The following is an 18737-nucleotide window of genomic DNA, read 5'->3' as shown; positions in this document are numbered from 1 at the left end:
AGCTGAAAACGACAATGTCATCCAGATAAGCCGAACTAAAGGTGGGATACGGCTTAAGGAGGGTGTTCATCAATCGTTGAAAAGTCGCGGGAGCCCCATGTAAACCGAAGGGTAAGACCGTGAATTCAAACAATCCTTGCTCCGTAGAGAAAGCGGTCTTCTTCTGGTCAGCTTCTCTCAAAGGTACCTGCCAGTAGCCTTTGGTTAAGTCAAAGGTCGTGATATATCGGGCATCTCCTATCCTCTCTATGAGTTCGTCCACCCTCGGAATGGGATATGCATCGAAGGTAGATATCTCGTTCAAGGCGCGGAAATCCATACAAAATCGTGTGGATCCATCGGGTTTGGGAATCATCACGATAGGTGACATCCAGTCGCTGGAGGAGGGTCTTATCACCCCTAGCCGTAACATCTCGTGGACTTCTTTTTGGATGGCCTGTCTTCTAGCCGCCGGAATCCGATATGGTTTCTGTCGGATGATTCGGCCGGGTAGGGTCTCGATCCCATGCTCTATCACGTCAGTCCGTCCCGGGGCATTGGAGAACATGGCCTCAAACGGCGCCAAGGTATCCGTCAAGTCTTTCTTCTGCTCTTGGGTGAGTTCGGGATTTACCACTAATTCGTCTAGAGTTGTTTGAGATTTGTTGTTGGTGGGTACTAAAAAATGGGCAGCCCGGGGAGGCGGGCCGATCCATTTTTTTAACAGGTTTATATGGTAGCTTTGAATTTTCTTTGGAGAAACTTGTATGCCGTAAGTGGTGTCCCCGATCTTATGTCTTACCGGAAAGGGACCCTGCCACTCCTTTCTGAATTTACTACTAGAGGTGGGTAGGAGGATTAACGCCCAGTCTCCCGGCTGTAGCCTCCGTAGTTTTGTCCCCTTGTCATAATACTTCTTCTGTTTTTCTTGGCTTCTTTCCAAGTTCAGGAAAGCCAGATCCTGTAACTTGCCTATTTTGGATTTTAGCTGACTGGTATATTCCAACAGGGTTTGATGATCTTGTTTATCTTCGGTCTCCCATGCGTCTTTGGTCATTTCCAAAAGGGATCTTGGTTGACGGCCGTACAGTAGTTCGAACGCCGAACAACCGAGGCTGCTTTGCACTTGGGACCGGATGACGTACAACGCTAATGGAAGCATTTTGTCCCACTCCTTCCCCTCCACGGTTAACATTTTCTTCAGTGTGTTTTTCAATGTTCGGTTATATCGCTCCACGAGTCCGTCGGTCTGTGGGTGATAGACTGAGGTGCGCAGTTGACCGATCTCGAGGGTGCGACAGACTTCCTTCATTAATCTTGACGTAAAGGGCGTTCCCTGATCTGTAACCACCTCTTTTGGGAATCCAACTCTGGCGAACAGTTCCACCAGTTTGTCCGCAATGGCTTTCGTATTCGGTGTTTGCAGCGGGAAGGCCTCCACGAATCTCGTGGCATAGTCCACTATTACGAGGGCGTGGATGTGTCCCTTACGGGTACGCGGAAGGGGGCCTATCAGGTCCATACCAACTCTTTCGAACGGAGTCCCTATTATGGGCATGGGCTTCAGGGGTGCCGGGGGTGGGTGGTAGTCGCTTCTCTTCTGGCAGGTTTCGCAGGTGTTGCAATATTTCTCTACATCTCTATAAATCCCTGGCCAATAGAAGTGCCGTAGAACAGTAGAGGTGGCCTTTTCCTTTCCTACGTGGCCGGCGGTCAGGTGGCTATGTGAAAAGAACAGGACTTGGTCCCTGAAGGGCTGGGGCACCAATAGCTGGGGCGGTTCCCCTTCTTTTCCTTCCCTATATAATAAGTCATTGCGGATGATAAACCGGGGAAACCGGTCCTCTTCCTGGGTTTGGTTCTGGTGGGCCTGTTCCCATGCATTAAAAAGGGTTCGATCGTTGGACTGCGCAAACCGAAAACTCCGGTCCGTAATCCATGGATCGGGACTAATCATAGCCGAAGCTGGGGGGTTGACCTCTTTCTTTCCCCGGATTTCTTCTCTAAAGAGGGCCAAGAACCCCGGGTTGTCTACCCCTAGTATAACCTCCTCGGGTAATGTTTCTACTACCCCCACCTTTACCTTTTGAGTGGGATGCCTCAGGGGCGTTATCGGGACCAAAGCCAGGGGGTATGGTTTCACGTCCCCATGGATACATCGGATGTGGACGGTCTTATGTGCTAGATATTGGTGGGGACGTACTAGAGTTTTCCTTACCACTGACTGTCTACAGCCTGAATCTAACAGGGCTCGTACCCAGGTCCCATTTATTGTTACCCGTACATGAAAGGAGGTCCCCAACTCCGCCGAGTACATCACGGCCTTAGGCAAGTACCCAACTTCCATGGGTTCCTCTGTGCGTCTCTTGGGGCATAGACGTGCTATGTGGCCCCATTCTCCACAGTCATAACATTGCGGTCCCTGGAACACAGGCGGGTCCAGGCGAGCGGGTTTGGGTCGCCCCCCCTCGATTGCACGTTGGTTTTTCCGCTCTGCCCGAGGCAGAGGACCTCCTTTGGGGGGTTTTTCAGTGTCCCCAGGAAAGTATCTGGGTTGGGCTCGCCCGAACTGTGTGGCCATCTCGATGGTCTGGGCCACGGACAGGTTCGAATGTTGTCTGAGCCACCTCTGTGTCCCGTAAGGCAAAGTGTCCAAGAACTGTTCTAAGTAGATTCGGTTCATAATATCTTCCTTGGAACTGGATTCAGGTTTTAGCCACTTATCCGCAGCCATCTTTAATCTAAAGTATAGTGTCTTTGGATTTTCTCCTACTCGGCCCTTTTCTCTTCTGAACCGCAGACGGTAGGCCTCGACATCAAGCCCTAGATGCTCCAGAATGATGTCTTTGATAACCGCATAGGGAGTCGCTCCTGTGGGATTGGCGACTTGATATGCCGCTTGTGCTTCTGCGGATAACAGGGGAGCGAGAAAGAACGGCCATTTGTCTTCGGTCCAGCCACAGGCCCTGGCTACTCTTTCGAAATTTGTTAAGAAGGCATCCGGATCTTCCCCTGGCACGTACTTTTGTAAGGAGATACCGGTTGGATGGGGCCCATGGGGTCGTAGTTCCGAGGTCAGTGCTCTCCCGGGCTCGGGAGAGGGTTTCTTTAAGGCTTCTAGCTGTGCCGCCACGGTGTTCTGAAACACTTCCCTGTCCGCCTGGGCCGACGTCATCTGGCGCTCCACGGCCCATCCTAGCTTTTCTTGTCCCTGCACCAAGTGCTGTATGAGGGCCTCCATCGTGTTGCTGACGGAGTATGATGGAATATCCCACTTCTGACACCAGTGTGACGGAGTGTCAGGGACAGGCGGGACACAACGTTGTTTTAAACGGGGTTTTATTGCCAAGTAATGCTTTCTAGATACACGGTCAGCCAGTGTCCGAGATGATTTTTCAGTTCTTTAGGCTCTCGACGTTGTTACTCTCTCTTCTCTCCTCTTCTTTCCTATTCCGTCCAGACAGCAGGCGGTACGTGCGCAGTATCTCCCCGGAGCAAGGCGATCTCCCAGCCGGAAGGAAACAAAGAGACAAAAGGCTATGTCAGGGGACCGTGTTACTAGGTTCATTCCCTAACTCCGGGACCGGGTGTGAGGAAAGACTACCACCAGTGCTTTGACCCCTTTTCCCCTCACGCTGTGCCTATTTCAGTGCTGACTAAGGGAAGGGAACACGGGAAACACCTCTCCTACACCGGCGGTCTGTCTTCTTTACCTAACCAGCCCGCTACTCGGTCACGTACCTGACCGAGCCACGCTCCTCCCCTGGGAACGCGGCTGGGCGAAGCGCGGTGTCCTGGGCCTCCTGGCCGTCCGAAGTTCGTCTCGCTTCCTCTTTCTTCGCTCCGCTCCTCTCCTGGTCCTTGTTCGTTCCGCTCCTCTCCTCGTCCTCGTTCACTCCGCTCCGCTCCAACACTCCTCCTGGAAACGCCGTCCGACTCACTGTGCGGTTCTTCCTGTTTTGGCTGCTCCCACTCGGTGACGTCATAGGAGGGCGGGTACAGCGCCTCGTAGCCTTCGCTCCACTTAAAGGGACCTGCACCTTCTGGTCTCGATCCCTGCTGTTGGTCCATGAAGGGGAACCAGTCCTCCTGCTGAGGGGTTACAAGAGGAGATGAGACCGGTCTGGGAGTCCACCACTCCTTATCGTTATAGTCCTCTTCATGTCCCGCACTGTCACACTCCCTGAGGAAGGATTTAGCACTTAATTGTATTCATATGATGACTTAATTGAAGCCATTGACATAATGCGGACAGATATGGTCAACCCCGGAGTTATTCCCCAGACAGGAAATCACAAAAACATGTAATCATCTTTGATAGACAATTCTGCACCCCGTGATTAAGACATGTCAAGAACCAGTGTGAATTAGTGAAAATGGGAGAACTAGGGAAAACCCTAGCAGAAGTTACTAAAGGTGCTACCCAGAAATTGAAAAAAGCATACTGGGAACATGTTATGTTATAGATTTGGTATGACCATAAAGACTGGAGCTTAACAGGGCAGGTTGTGAGCCATAAATGTTCTCCTAATGTTGAAATCTTTATGGATAGAATCTACTCTCTGCAGCAAAATGTGCAGTTCAGAAGTGGCTCACTACCCATAAGATCGGTCACGTATAAATGCGATAAATCAGGTTGAACTCCAGAGCATTGCCCTTACTGCCCACAGGTAAAAGAAACAGAAGCTTACTTTTTCTTATTCTGACTCAGATATATATTTCACCTTGTAAGAAGTGGATAATTGCAGTATGCAAGCTACAGGGGGTAAGGCACTATTGGGAGGCATTAAGAATACTGAAAAGTGATACGAAGGAAATGATAGTCTTTGCTGTAGTACACTATTTGCAATGGCCATGGAACATCAGACTGAAAGAGTTGCCTGAAGGGAATCCCTAACCCTCATGAGTGGAGAAGGTGCCTATTGTATGAATACACATGAAATTACTTCAGGGTACTTGATGGCAATGATGGAAGAACATAGAGCATGTTAGCCCTAATAGTATACAATAGTTGTCCTAGGGAAACCAAAACTCTAACAAGAGTCTACTGCTGCCATATTTATGTGTCTAAAAGTGGCGGATATTGGGTATTACCTGATAATTGTAGGTTACCCTGAAGTAATGTTTGCAGTTTAGTGGCCAATTTGGATTCAATCCTTGGCACGCACTGTGTATTTGGATGTACTGTCTGTATTTTTTATGTGGTTTAAATTTATAGCTTAAGAGTAACATGATATGGGTTTGAGCTAAGGGCCCCCCAAAACATCTGCTGGCCTGAAAACTCATTAGCAGCCATAGGGGCAGCCCAGAACACCTGAACCAGGGGCAATCCGTGTATAAACCTAACAAAAGGTCCAAGCACCAATTAATATGAAAGTACAATATTCAGAGCAGTTCATTATTCAACACCTTAATGTCAAGGCCAAAGAAGGAAGAATCAAAAGGAGAAAGGAAAAAGGAAAAAGGAAAAGGACCCATATACTGTAATAGTTTCCCCAAAAAAAATTTAAACACATTTATTACATTTTATAAATGTTAAAACAGTTATAACAAAGACACCCAATCAAATGTGCTGGTACAAGGATAGATATTTTTGAATCCCACTGCAACTGAGGATATACTTTCTAGCCATCCATTTGTCATAATCACATGTGTAAAAAAGACATGATATTCCCTGTCTTATCAACACAACTACGTACTTACATTTCCCAAACCGCATGAGGGTGACGAAATTTGCTCTATGCAGATAACAAGTGTACTAAAATGTTCCATGTCATGACACCGAGGGATACTCCTTGCAGACCACCACAATATCGGTCAACACCTGTAACACTAGTACATCCAGACAGTTATAATGTGCCTTGTACACAAAGTCAGTGTGCTCATCTATACTTTGTAATTTGTAAATATCACCCACGTAATTTACCCACAACCTGTAAGGTCCATGTTGAGCAACAGCCTTGTCAGTTTCCTAGTTATATTATTGGAAATAACCCACTTTACACTGGTATTTCTGTAATTTTACACATGGTATGACTTGAGGATAACGCGGAGCCCACTCACGTATCCTACCAGCATGGCCACCACCTTTTCCATCGGCAGCGGCCATTTTGTTCTACGTCTCTCGCGGTCTAGTCCTTTCAGACCGAGACGCAGGAGAACGCGGAAGTATTTATGCAGTCCCCTGCCGGAGACACGCTAAGATGCGGTCCGGCGGGGAGACGAATAGGTGTCCTGGTGCGGTTTTCCCTAACTTGAAGTAAGTGTCTATTTGCATCCACAGGAACCTGATAACAGGACAGAAGCCCGACTTCTCGAGGGTTTCTTTTGCACACGCTAACGATTTCCAACCCTCTTTTTCCTCAAACCTGACAGATAATTTCTCAGGGAAACACCGCCCCCCGTGAGTCCATAAAGCATAGCTCTGCTTAGAACAAAGTATGTGCTTACAATCGTTTTTAACGCATTTTTCCCTGACTATGTACGTGAGTCGTGTGAATGTAACCTCATGCATGATGTGTGTGTTTTTAAAGGTACCTACAACCACGCAGCATGTTTGGCGGGCATGTTTATACCTTTCAGGCTACAACCACGCTCTGAGCATGGACGTCTGCACGTCCCATTAAGGAGCACACCAGCATGGAAGTACATTACATTGTGTACCCACCTACTCTACTAGAGAGAGGGGGCTGTCCTCTAACCATTTATTTTTACTGTTACAAATACACTACGTGACATAGTGATCGTATGTATAAACCACGCATGCTTTATTAGTTCCAGCGTTTTCTTGAATTAATAATTCATTTCCATATTTGAAGGGAATCTCTGATCATATCAATTGGGAGCCTCTTCCTTCGACTTGGTCCTTAAACCTGTGATCTCGGGTTTTCATTTTGAGCATTAAATTAAGGAGGACGGACCTAATTGTAAACCCTCTACCTCCCTTTCATTCTGTATATTCGGGGGTGACCCACTTGTGGGACACCCCCGCGCCGCACGGCCACCAGCTGCTGCGTGTGCCCCTTGCATCCCTGTGCCTCGCTGCTGCCTCGTTCCTGATTGCCGCCGCTGCGGTTGTTTTGCCCTTTGTTTTCACGTGAATTTGTGCCTGCTTGTCATTAACCCGTTTTTTCCCTTGTTTTGACGAATCTTTGTGCCTGTTTTGTTTGAATTTCGTTTTCCCCGTGTTTTGCCTTCCTTCCTTGTTGCCCGCCGCCCTCCGCCCTCCCTTCCCGCCAATCGCCGCTTTTCCCCGCCCTTTTTTGTATTCTGTACCCTCCCCGCTCCCGCCTCCCAGCTGCTCCGCCCACCCGCGCACTTGGCCTTAAATGGCGACCGTGCGACGCAGGTGAGTGTGACCCACTTGTGGGACACCCCCGCGCCGCACGGCCACCAGCTGCTGCGTGTGCCCCTTGCATCCCTGTGCCTCGCTGCTGCCTCGTTCCTGATTGCCGCCGCTGCGGTTGTTTTGCCCTTTGTTTTCACGTGAATTTGTGCCTGCTTGTCATTAACCCGTTTTTTCCCTTGTTTTGACGAATCTTTGTGCCTGTTTTGTTTGAATTTCGTTTTCCCCGTGTTTTGCCTTCCTTCCTTGTTGCCCGCCGCCCTCCGCCCTCCCTTCCCGCCAATCGCCGCTTTTCCCCGCCCTTTTTTGTATTCTGTACCCTCCCCGCTCCCGCCTCCCATCTGCTCCGCCCACCCGCGCACTTCGCCTTAAATGGCGACCGTGCGAACGCGCAGCGTTGACGCGCAGCGGGCGCGCCGATTGTGCGCCGAAGGCGCGCCAAAGGTAAGCCCGTCTGCGCCCGTCCGCGCCTGGACCGCGCCCAGTGCCAGGAACCCTGAACCTCGACGTTCCCGACCGACCCGCCGGACGTACGCCGCCGCCACCCTCACCGCTCTCAACACCGGCCGACTTCCAGACTGCCACCAAGCCACTCCACGACGTACCCACGGACCTTTCAGCTGCCACGCCTGCAAGTTCACCTGCACCCGGACCTGCCTCGCACCAGCACCCACCAAGTCGAACGCCAGCAGCACCCACCTCAAGTGCATCCTGATCAACACCCGCTCCGTCCACAGACACGCCATCGAACTCTGGAACCTCCTAGACGCCACAGCCCCTGACGTTGCCTTCCTCACGGAGACCTGGATGAACGCATCCTCAGCTCCCGACATCGCCATCGCCATCCCAGAGGGCTACAAGATCGTCCGGAGGGACCGCAACGCCAACCAGATGGGAGGAGGCATCGCCATCATCCACAGGAACACCATCCGTCTCACGACCAGCACCGACGACACCCTGACAACCGCCGAACACCTGCATTTCCAGATCCACACCAACCCGAACACCACCCTCAGAGGCACCCTGATCTACCGACCCCCGGGACCACGCACACAATTCAGCGAGGACATCGCCGACTTCGTCAGCCCGCATGCCCTCCCCTCCGCTGACTACATCCTCCTGGGAGACCTCAACTTCCATCTGGAAAACAACAACGACCGCAACACCACCACCCTGCTCGACAACCTCGCCAACCTTGGACTCAAGCAACTGGTGTCCACCCCCACCCACCTCGCCGGACACACACTCGACGCAGTCTTCTCTTCCAGCACAGACATCGAGTTCAGCCACGCCACAGAGCTTCAATGGACGGACCACAGCTGCGTCCACTTCACTTTCAAGAGAACGACGACCCACCACCACCAGCAACAGGCCGCCCACAGAAGCTGGAACAAGATCACAGCAGACCAGCTCGCCACCTCCCTGAGTCAGCACCCCCCTGCCAGCTCAGCGAACCCCAGCCAGGCCGCCGACAACCTCACGAAGTGGATCAGCAACTGCGCGGACGAACTCGCCCCTCTGAGGACCCCGCCTAGCAGACCCGGCAGCAAGAAGGCCCCATGGTTCACCGACGAACTCAAGAGCTCCAAGAAGAACTGCCGAGCCCTCGAGAAAGTCTGGAGAAGGGAACCGACACCGGACAACAGGACCTCCTACAAACTGGCCACCCGGAAACACCACCAGCTGATCCGCGCCGCCAAGAAAACAGCATTTAAGGACCGGTTGGACAACAACGCACACAACTGCAAGGAACTCTTTAACATCGTGAAAGAACTTTCCAACCCCAGCGCAGGAAACAACGACATCACCCCATCGCAAGACCTCTGCAACTCCCTCGCTTCATACTTCCACAACAAGATCACGGACATACACAGCAGCTTCAACAACCAACCAACGCACACCGCGACCGAACAACCACCCCCCACCACCATCCTTCACGCCTGGACCCCGATCAGCACCGAAGACACCATCCGCACAATGAACTCCATCCACTCCGGATCACCGACCGACCCTTGCCCTCACCACGTCTTCAACAAGGCCGACGCTGTCATCGCACCCCACCTGCGAGACATCATCAACACATCCTTCGACACCACCATCTTCCCGGAGAGCTGGAAGCACGCCGAACTCAGCGCTCTACTCAAGAAACCAACAGCGGACCCCACCGACCTCAAGAATTACCGCCCCATCTCGCTTCTCCCGTTTCCAGCCAAAGTCATCGAGAAGACCGTCAACAAGCAGATGGCCGCCTTCCTCGAGACGAACGGATCCCTCGACCCCTCACAGTCCGGCTTCCGAGCCAACCACAGCACCGAGACCGCCCTCATCGCCGCCACCGATGACATCCGAGCCCTGATGGACAATGGAGAAACAGCGGCCCTCATCCTCCTGGACCTCTCCGCGGCATTCGACACTGTCTGCCACCGCACCCTAGCACAGCGCCTCAGCAACGTCGGAATCCAGGACAAGGCGCTGGAATGGATCATCTCCTTCCTCGACGGAAGAACACAGAGAGTCCGCCTACCACCGTACAAGTCAGAGGCCTCCGAAGTCATCTGCGGCGTCCCCCAAGGATCATCTCTGAGTCCCACCCTCTTCAACGTCTACATGAGCCCCCTCGCGGCCATCGTACGCAAACACAACCTCAGCATAATCTCCTACGCCGACGACACCCAGCTGATCCTCTCCCTGACCAACAACCCCGCCGCCGCCAGAGCCAACCTGCACGACGGGATGAAAGAGGTAGCCGAGTGGATGACGATCAGCCGCCTGAAACTGAACTCGGACAAGACGGAGATCCTCATCCTGGGCTCCTCACCCTCCGCCTGGGACGACTCCTGGTGGCCTCCCGCCCTGGGCACCGCACCCAAACCGACAGACCACGCACGCAACCTGGGCTTCGTCCTGGACTCCTCCCTCTCCATGACCAGGCAAGTTAACAATGTCTCCTCGACGTGCTTCAACATCCTACGCATGCTACGGAAGATCTTCTGGTGGATCCCCACCGAGACCAGGAAGACCGTCACCCAGGCCCTCGTCACCAGCCGTCTGGACTACGGCAACGCCCTCTACGCCGGTACCACCGCCAAGCTCCAGAAGAGACTCCAGCGGATCCAGAACGCCTCAGCCAGACTCATCCTCGACATCCCACGAACCAGCCACATCTCCGGACCTCTGAGAGACCTTCACTGGCTCCCCGTCAACAAAAGAATCACCTTCCGCCTCCTCACCCACGCACACAAAGCTCTACACGACCGAGGCCCGAGTTACCTCAACAGCCGAGTCAACTTCTACGCCCCCAAACGCCACCTCCGCTCAGCCAACCACGCCCTCGCCGCCGTCCCCCGCATCCGAAGAGCTACTACAGGAGGAAGGTCCTTCTCCTACCTGGCCGCCAAGACCTGGAACTCCCTCCCCCCCGACCTGCGCCTGACCCAAGACCACCTCTCCTTCAGGAAGAAGCTGAAGACCTGGCTGTTCGAGCAGTAGCGGCACCCCCCCCCCCCCCCCAGCGCCTTGAGACCCTACGGGTATGTAGCGCGCTCTACAAGTGTCATTGATTGATTGATTATATATTACAAACCAGACAGGTGGCAAAACAGAAAAATACACATCACAAGAAAGGATCAACATAGAACAAAATAATGTGTCCTTCATTAATTTTCGGCCACAGTGCGTTGACGGCGTTTCGACCTCTGTATAATTACATGGTCATCTTCAGGACTAGGAAATAAATTGAGCGTCCAAAAAACTCTATTGTGGATAACACTCCAACCTTATCTTTATAGGGGTAGAATTAAAATTCCAAAGTATTTTTGGGATAAAAAATGGGCTGGCATGAATTTAGACCGTCCCAGAATATATAGAATTATAGAATATAGGCTTCCTGATTTTCTTGCCATAACTGGGACGACTTTTGCCCATTGTGGCCTGCAAGCATCTTGGTGATTTGTTGACCTGTTGTCTGGCATGACTTGTTAAAATACATGGATTGCAGCAGCCAGCTCTGAAATTTTCTATATATTCTGGGACGGTCTAAATTCATGCCTGGGTCCTTTTCCTTTTTCCTTTCTCTTTTTGATTCTTCCTTCTTTGGCCTTGACATTAAGGTGTTGATTAATGAATTGCTCTTTTTCAAAACTGTAATTTTTTGTGATAACTCCAGGCAGCATGATGGACCCTTTTAGCCCACTGTAGGCTTTTAGAGGTGTTTGCTGCTAATGGTCTTACCTGTCTAAGCAGGAGGTTCCTGTGGTGCTTTGAAACTGCCACTCGTTGTCTATATCTGTGTCACTATCTTTTGTAGATATTAATGTGTAACTTTTATATGCATTTTATCTGCACATTACACTTTTATGGTCATTCGACCGAAATTATTATATATAACTCCATGACACTAGAGTCCCCAGTTATTAAACTAAACCAGCAAGGAAAAAATGGAATCTTGCATTACATAATCAGGTGTCTTAAGCAGACTGGATTAAATGCTGCACACAGACTTGCATTCCTTCAGATAATAGTAGTCTTCGGATCATACTCTTTAAATTTCTCCATAGACAGTGATTCCGAAAATTTGGATTTTCATTAATTTAGGGTCACATGGAATGGAACTGAAGCAATGGAGTCAACCAAGGGATCCATGCCTTTTACACCTAATGATTATAATAATTGTGGATCCCAATACTAGCCACTCTGGCACTCCACTAATATTTTTTGCTATCACACAGTAAATTAAATTGTAGAACACTTCCTCTCCTGATCCATAGCCATCTCCTATCGCCTTCGAACATTCTCGAGAGTGACTTCCCTATGTTCCTTATGTGTTGTGCCACTTCAAGAGCCATTTTGAATTTGGAGTTTTAACGTTGATTTGTCGTCTGAGTCACATAGCTAGAGAATTCTATTGGCGTCTGTGGCTACTTTAATCCTGTTGCTTTAGTACCCTCATTTCATAAGGTATTGTTAATTTTCCATCAGAGAATTTATGCTTTAGGCATATAGTTGGCTGATTGATTCATGTTTGCAATATGTGATGGATGAATGCATTTGCTTGTCTATTGTCCTACAATATCATTACAGTCTAGAAAGTTAAGCAGGTTTGGCAAGGATGCTGACTTATGTAATGGCCTAATGTACAAAAGGAATTTACAATTGCGAACCCTGTGGTGTGCAAAATTATGTATACTGAAGGTGCAACAGCCACCCATTGTAGTAAAGTGAAAATATATATTGCAAATGTGTTTGAGATTTGAAATGTCCACATTGCGATGCATTACCAATAAGCAGTGCCTCTTTCCTTGTAAGAATATTTTGAGGGACTGCATCGACCATGCAAATGGGTGATGAGGGCGTCAGAGACACTCTGCAGTGGGGGATTTGATTTATTTTTTCCTAATGGAGGAAATGTTATATATTATGGAGCATTTTGCAAGTAACATGCCATGCATGCTGTTTGTGTCTCGCACCTAGGCACATCCTACCTGTTAGATCTGGGGGTCTCTAGTTGGCAGAGGTAGGTACCACTGTCCAAATAGGGACCCTTACTTCTAGTCAGGGTAAGGGGTAAGGGGGATACACTCTTTAGATAACCCCTGCTCACCCCCTTGGTCGCTTGGCACGAGCAGACAGGCTTATCAAAGGCAATGTGTAAAGTATTTGTACCAATACTCACAGTAACACAGTGAAAACACCACAAATGGACTCCACACCAGTGTAGATAAAGAAAGTACTTTTATATAAACTACACAAGACCAAAGCGACAAAAATCCAACATACACAGTTCAAGAATTTGGTTTCAAAAGAGTTCTTAGCTTAGCGACAAAATAGTCCACATTAGCGTCGATTTTAGCCAACAGTACCTGATGATGCGATAAAAGTTCCTAGCGGCACTCAGGCGTTGAAAAACAAGCAACAGCGTGAGTCCTGAGACCCTGGGGAGGCGATGTGACAACCCCGCTGCACGCAGCGGACGTGTGCGACAAATCCGGCCTGTATGGGGAGTGAGGCGATACTTGTATGGATTCCAAGGCATAGCTTCTCTGGTAGAAATTTACTAGCAAAGGCTCGATGTGCCGATCTTCGATGTTTCTGCGACGATGTTCGCAGCAATGAAATACGGCCCACTAACGAGCGGTGCGACGATCTTCGATGGCTCTGCGACGATGTTCGCAGCGACGAAATGCAGCCTGCTAACGAGCGGTGCGACGATCTGACTCAGCGGCGGCAGGCACTGCGACGATACTCGCAGCAACGGGAATCTTCCCGCTCCGAGGGCGATGCGCTCCGAAGATGAACGCGGCATTGACGCTGCAGCGGCAACAGGCGATGCGACGATCTTCGCGGTGACGGAAATGTTCTCGCTAAGCCGGCGGTGCGTGAAAAAGTTGCAGATCTTTTACTTCTTTTCTCTTGGTCAGCTTCCCAACAACAGGCACCACTTCCAGAGGCCCCACAATTGGATCAAACACTCTAGGAAGGGCAGAACTCACACAGCAGATTTCAGGGGGAAGCCGGGGGTGAAGTCCTTTTGTTCCTGGGACTTCTTAACAGGAGGCCAGCTCTACTCAGGCCCTTGGAGATTCCTTCAAGCCAGGGGACACAGCACACAGCAAAGTCCTTCCCCTCTCCTTTGCAGAAAAGAAACTGCAGGTCAGCCTTACAGCAGGCCAGTCCTTCTTCTTCAGTCTTCCAGCTTTCTCCTTGGCAGAGGTTCCTTCTTGATTCCAGGATGATCTAATTTTCTGTAGTCTGGGTCCCAATACTTATACCCCAAAATCCTTTGTCCTCTGAAGGCAGAGGGGCCTTGGCCTAGTCAGAACCAGTTATGGCCAGTCCTGGAGCACTCTGTTTACTTGGTTTCTTCTTTCCTTTGAGAGAGAGGGGCAGGGTTGTCAGCCTCCCAGCAGGGGGTGGAGCCAGCATTGTAGAAGGTAGACATAGCTCTATTCAGGCCCAGGTGCTACTCCTCCCACCCATCTACAGGGGAATTTCCCTATTCAGCCCTGGGCTGACTCATTCAGCCTCTGGGAGCCACCCCTGTCCCTGTCACTCACAAACCAGACAGTAAAATTCACAAACAGGCCAAGGCACACAGAAAGGGCAGAAAAGGAAACAGCCACTTTCTGAAAGTGCTGTTTTCACACACAGGATTTAAAAAGATGTGTTATTAAATTCTGAGTTCAGGGATACCAGACTTTAATTTTGCTCCTATGGGAAGATATGCAGGTAAACATTACACTCAACTTTCCCCATTATAGCCTATGTGCAAGATAGCCTTTCAATAGCGAAAAATGAAAATGAAAGTAATTCACTAACAGAGCATGTCACCTACACCAATACATGCTCTACCTTTCACATACACTGTACCCTGCCCAGGTGGGTACCTAGGGCCTTCCATAGGGGTGTCCAATGTGTACATAAAGGGAAGGGTTAGGCCTGGCCAGTGTGGACATTGGTCAGGTCAGCATGGCAGTTAGCAACTGTACCCAGGCACTGCGGTGGCAGGCCTGTGACACCATTTTAGGGCTACTCCTGTGGGTGGCAGAATCAGTGCTGCAGTCCCACTAGTAGCATTTGAATCACCAGCCCTGGCACACTCAGTGCACTTTACTAGGGGCTAACAGGTGAAACAAATATACCAATCATGGATAACCAATCAATATAACAATTTACCTAGGGAGCACTTGCACTTTGACACTGATGAGCAGTGGCAAAGTGCCCAAAGCATCTAAACCAGCAAAAACGAAATCCAGCACAGCGTCAGAAATACAGGAGGTAGAGGCAAAAAGTCAGGGGAAACCATGCCAAAGATGCCAGGTCTAACACTACCCGTTTTTTAGGCTGGTCAAATGATAAAGTAAAAGCAAGAAAACATTCCACTAGTATTTGTTGTTAAAAAATTTGAAAAACACTGAACTGGGTTTGTCCAAGCACCTATTAATGCGTGGAAGTACATGTCAGGTTCAGTGACAAACCACCCATTGCATCAACTGTAACGCTGAAAAAAGATGGGTATCATCCCTGAAGAAAATGTAATATTAATTATAAAAATAATTTTGCAAATAGATTATGCCTTGCCTAGGCATGCGCATCAAATGTTGGCAAGGCAATCCATTTTACAGAAAAGTAGGTTTCCTTGCTTCAAACATTCTGCATACTTTTAACAGACAGTTTTGGGAAAAATGTGTATCACGGATCTGATCATTATGTTTCCTTGAGGTTGCTAGCAGAGGATGGAAAATATTAATCTCTTTAAGCTCACGAGTCTGCTGAAGTAGCAGTAACTACGACTTCTACGACTTCTACTGGAGGGCAGCAGGGATATGAGGGAGGCTGCTGGGAGTGTACACAAGGGAGGAGTAACATTGATGGTCATCTCGGAATATCAGCAGAGGGCTTGGCAGACAAAGGAAGGTCAAATTTACTATTGTAACTTCAGCATTAGAGTATTTGGAGAAAGTGCAACTTCCCCTCAAATGTTTCAGGAGTATTTACTAGTTTAAATCCAGTCCTGAAATATTTGGGGTACAGTTATTTCCCTGAGTATTTTTAGGAAGGATTGAAAAGTAGTAATTTTAAATTGACCTGAGGGCACCGCTCAGTGGAAAAGGAATACCAGCAGTTGAGAAAGTGACTAACTCACGGTACAACGTACAAACTGTAAGTAAGCTAGCCAAAGTATGCTTTTGTCTTTAAAAGCACACATTGCAATGGTGAGCCCTCTCACTGAAGGGAATTACTATGTGTATGGATTTGTTCCTTGTGAATTGGAAAAATACTGTTACACACAGTAATGTTACCAATGGCTGAAGTAGGCTGACCCATTGGCCTATGCTGTATGCTGAGGTGGGTGGGAGGAAAATGTGAATGGCACAATAACTGACCAATGGATGAGACGATTTGGTAGGAAGTCCCTATTAGAGATCATTTGAGTAAAATCAAAAGGTCTTGGCTAATGCCAGATCTAAAAAGGAATCAAGTTGAGCTGCAGCTCTGTGCAAAAATAGTCCCTATCTCACAACCTGTAATTCAGACCTTAGGCATTTTTACTCTCACAGGCTTATCCCATTTCTTCATACTGAATGATCCACATTTGAATTTCCAGCCTCAACCAGAATCATATTCACTTATACAAATGAGCTTGTGTCAGTATCTTGCCAATTGCATTGACACATTTGAAGTATAGACATACACAAATAATTTCAGCTTGAAAGGCTTTTCTTCAACAATTCAACATTTTCTTGGATCTATTACAATTTGACCATAGAATGTTAGATGTGCTCCTCCTCTGAGGACCAATATATATGAGCAATTTTCTTTCTCCTTGCTTAACTGCCTTTTCTGTTCTTTAAACATTGCTTATCCTATGATAAATTCTTCATCTCCATCTATTTGCTTTTGTAAATTAATGATCTTTTCCTCTTTCTATGATTGTAAATACTTAATAACAAATAATCGTTTAGATCTAACCATATGCCATAAATCCTTCTATGAATATCGCAATGAGAGGTTGCTTGAAAATATATTAAGGTTCCTTTTCCTCGACTATGGGGCTCATTCGATGTTGGCCGGAAAGCCTCCGACTTATATCGTCTCTGATTCGGGACCGACAGACAGGCGGTCTGCAATTCCGACCAACAGATTACGATGCAATTGAACACTGTTCGGTCAGATTGCCATTGATCCCTATGGGAGCTTGCGTTAAGGCCGTAAAATGGGCGTAACATGAGCTACTTTGGGGAAATGTGTGGGGTGGTGCAAAACCCTGCATCCTGCCGCAGGTACCCCATTGTGCCTGCCACACAGTGCAGGATTTTACAGAGGGGTATCTTAGGTACCCCCTTGGCCAGCAACCGTAGGCCGCGGGGGCAAGGGTGCCCAGCCAGGAGTCCCCAAAGTCACTATCTGACAGCCTTTCCATGTCAGAAAGGCCGGCACGGAAAGGCTGTTGGAATCCGACATCTTAATCCTGACGGCAGAAACGCCGTCCATAGGGTATTACAGTGCGGTTCCGACCAGAAGGGAAAACTCCAAGAGCCGCTCGCTATCGAGTCGGAATGAGTAGCCTGTGTACATTCCGACCGCGAACATCACATTAGGGCAGCCGGACCGTAAACCGAACAAGTCAGTCGAAAGTGCTCCAACGCGATTGCGAACCTTTCAACTGTCGGCCGGAGGCTTTCGGACTGACATCGCAATGAGCCCCTTAGCCTTCTCCAACTGACTTCAAAGCATCCAATTTAGATTACCAGAAAAAAGTTTTGTATCTTACGCTTAGATATTTGGAGCGAGACAGGCGAAGGATTATGTTGATTTAATTGCTGAGGTTTCTCAGTGAAAATAATTTTTTTGTAGTTCATTCCTCTAATGCATCTGAATCGGATATCCAATTCCAGGTATTGAAGAGAAATACGTACATGCAAGAATTTCTTATGTGAACTCGAAAATAAGTTGCATCCTGAAAAAAAGGTTATGCTACAAATGTTGACATTATTCAAAACTGTTGGATTCCAAATTCCCACAAGGCCTTCTGCGAAGGCTATCAAGATTTAATTTTTTAAGACACAAGTTTTGCAGGAATGGAATGAAATTGTATGTACCACCACAGGCTGCATCTTTGCATCAAGCTTTGCCTTTTGGTGCACTGAGGTTTTATCTCTGTTGGGCATCTTGGCTCATTATAAAATGGCACCAAATTTCCAGCTCCTACTGGCATATGTTCTTCCCGGTGATAAAGTTGACATTTGCATCCAGCGAAAATACATAAACCGAGCTGTTCTTTTGCAAAAGCTCGAGGGAGGCTCTTGCTGCCGAATTTTTGAAGTCAGAATTTGACAGGCAACAGCTAAGGGGATCATCAAGGTTTTCATAACCCCTCTTGTACAGAAACTTGTCACTGAAATGGAAACACAATGAGGAATTCTAAAACTATGCGCAGATATTAAAGCAGACATGTACACAGTTAGTTATCTTTGTATTTTTTAAACTGTCCCAGTTGTTCAAGAAGCTGCAAATATTATGCCGAAGATATATTATAACCGATATTCTTGTAAAGATATTCTACTATTCAAGAACAGAAAAACAGAAATGCATAGTTGTAATCTCTTCTGGCATCTAGACTCGAGAATCAGCTTTAATAAGCACTGGGTTGGAGAGAAAGGATGTATATACAGTTTAAGTACTTTACTGCTCTCTAGGTTCCTCTTTTAAATTGCATCACCACACTTTATGCACGGGGCTGCCAAAAGAATAGAGGATGAAGTTGGCAGTTACCCTGAGAATGCATTTCCAACAAAGACCAAGACATACTGTGTGGTGTGCCACAATTTACATGTAAGGGAGTACCTTGGGGAAGGTTAGGAATAACAAGCTGCAGGAAGAGCAGGAGAGTAAGTGAGGAATGAGTGAGTGCTAA

This window comes from Triturus cristatus, chromosome 6 (genome assembly GCF_964204655.1).
Source record: "Triturus cristatus chromosome 6, aTriCri1.1, whole genome shotgun sequence".
Lineage (NCBI taxonomy): Eukaryota > Metazoa > Chordata > Amphibia > Caudata > Salamandridae > Triturus > Triturus cristatus.
The sequence above is the reverse complement of the archived record's forward strand: the minus strand, read 5'-3'. Positions refer to the sequence as shown.